Source organism: Montipora foliosa, chromosome 14 (genome assembly GCF_036669935.1).
Source record: "Montipora foliosa isolate CH-2021 chromosome 14, ASM3666993v2, whole genome shotgun sequence".
NCBI lineage: Eukaryota > Metazoa > Cnidaria > Anthozoa > Scleractinia > Acroporidae > Montipora > Montipora foliosa.
The window spans coordinates 5,767,765-5,770,585 of NC_090882.1; positions in this window are offsets into that span (position 1 = coordinate 5,767,765).

The window sequence follows — 2,821 nt, forward strand, 5'->3', positions numbered from 1 at the left end:
TGCCACTGAACTGCAGAAACTCCAGCGTGTTCAAAACGCTGCCGCCAGGCTTATTTGTAAGATAAGTCGTTTCGTTCATATTTTACCAATTTTAAGAAGACTCCACTGGCTATCTATCAAATACTGCATCGACTTTAAGATACTACTTATTACCTACAAAGTTATTCATGGACTTCAACCAGCGTATCTCAGCGAACGTATTACCCAAAAGACTGTATCTAGATATAGTTTAAGATCGTCTGGTGAATTTTTATTGCAACCACACACAGCAAAAAAAACGCACACTTGGTGATCGTAGTTTTACCGCAGCTGCGCCATTGTTATGGAATAGATTATCTAATGCAGTCCGCTGTGCATGCAGATGGGGAACAGGCTTGTAAAAGACTTCTTAAAAGTCAGCTATTCCAAAAGGCATATAAACTTTAACAGATTATGATCAGCTACTGATCAGTTGTAATTTGCATCAGTATAATTTTGTTGCTATAATGGTTACTTTATTCATACTTTATATCATATTTATTGTAAACTAGTTATGTTGCATTTGTATTGTAAAGCGCGGGAGCATCTTTTTATGATTCTCACGCTATAGAAGAATTAAATTATTATTATTATTATTATTATTGTTGTTGTTGTTGCTGTTGTTACTACTCATTCTGAGAGATTAAAAACTACGTATATATAGCAGAGGCTTAGCAGAGGGGCATTCTGTCTGCGCGTGCGCGAGCCATTGAAGATCGAACACAGTGTGGCGCCAGTTTGTTTCGCGTGTTACCTTGCGAACCAGTAGTGAATGAAGATAAATGGGCAGAATAGTTATATGAAACAGCCATATTTGAAGCTCTTTGTATATTATCCAGTTCTGGATTATGATTGGAATATTAAACACTCATAGATAATTAATTTGTTTGCAGTAACATTGACAGATGTGCTGAATTCATCAGGCTCATATACAAATAGAATTCTTTGTTGCTTATAAATTCAATGTACGCTTAAGATTTCACCAGTTGGAGTCACATCCTACATGAAATGTAATGTTGCATGTCATAGTCTTAGTAAGGAACCAGCTAAATCCCTTAGGTAATTTTCAAATATGAGGTGCTCCACGCAATACACGAAACCAAGAAGAAGACTTTCAGTGGTGTGCATGGACCAATACACGTGATAAGCTGACTTACTCTCTGTCAGAATCTTCAAACGTTCCACAATTTCTAAAAAACTTTCCTGTGGTAAAATTACCAACTCTCTATTTTCTGGGTGTTTACTCTGACCATAATTTGGCCAAAGCTGCTGTTTTTGGCCCGCCATTCACGCTCGTTTTACGTTCATGCCAACAAACTTGAAACCAAAAAAGGGCAAGCTACCGTAAACGTTGTGTGTGAAGATTTATTTTCATAATGGAACTGAAATTCTTGATATTTTAACACATTGCAAACAAGAACGCCCAGCAAAGCAGAAGAGTACATTGAGAGATAAACACGTAGGTTGGAGTCAAAACTATAACGCGGTAAAGTGTCTGACCAGTCTGCTTATGTGTGTTTGAAGAGCCCTTCGAATTCTGCAACTTTCGCAAATAACTAAGCCTTATAAAGATTACTGACTCCGTGACATTTCCACACCAAAACAACTCAGTATAAATTATGGTTTCCCTTATTATTCGAAAGTACTTTGCTGTGACTTTTTGCCATAAACAGCCCAACCCTCTCTCCATCTTTTGACACCGTAAGACGAGGAAGATAAACGACACAGATAACGACACGAACTCGAAACTTTTCGCCACGGAGACCGCCATTATTTTGTTTGCTGCTTATGGCGGGCCAGCGCATACGCTCAAAAGAGATTTCAAAGTCGCGCAGGCGCAGACAGAATGCCCCTCTACTCGCAAAAATATTTTAAAGGTAATTCCCTTGAAATTGTTCTACTATATCAAACTTTTTTTGGAAACTTGGCATAATTAACATTCATTATATTAAAAAAATGCAATAAAAAAATGGGGTCACCGTGCTTGTTTACGCGTCAGCAGGCTCTTAGACTGGGGTATTTTTACTGGTTGCGCGTTAAAATTCGAATCACCTTAATCAGGAGCTCATTAAGAGGAGCCTCTATCTCCCATACTTGGCCTCGGAGTCAACCCTTTCCTGAGTAGATTTATTTATAGAACACCTCCCTTGGGAGATTCAGCACGCTCACTGTTGTAAAAGCCAATCAAAACAGAGCTATCTCAGCGTCAAGGGAATTATGATACTTTTCGCGGGAAAAACCTGCTCCTAAAAATAAATTTACTCGGGAAAGGGTTGACTCAAGGAATTAGAGGAGATAGAGGCTCCTCTTGATGAGCTCCTGCCTTCATACAGAATTAAGCCTTGGTTACTTGAAAGATACAAATTTTTTCTTTTGAAAATAAAGCTTCTTTTATTCAAATAAGCAGTATTGCTTCATTTACGCCGTTTTTGATTGCCTGGTTGTGGGAATAGTGCACTCTTTGGGACAGTTCCGTGGTTAGCTTGAGGTCCTCGCCTTGGCCAAAATCATGATAGAGATGTAGAGTTTGATTTAAGTGGTAAGAGGACAGGTAATTTGCAAAAATAAATCTCAGTGTTCTCTTCTTTACATTATACCGTTTCTTTGAGAAGAAATTTGCTACGAGGATAACAGCGAAAAAAAGCACTGCTTTGTCGCGAATGGTCTACAGTAAAAACTACTTGTTGAGAAATCAAAAGTCTTACGTTAACAGCAGACACCAGCGCTACTCCTTAGTATCTGGCTAAAGATCTTCTTGTCACTACTTTTTCCTCCGTCCGCGCTTTAACAATTGGATGACGGT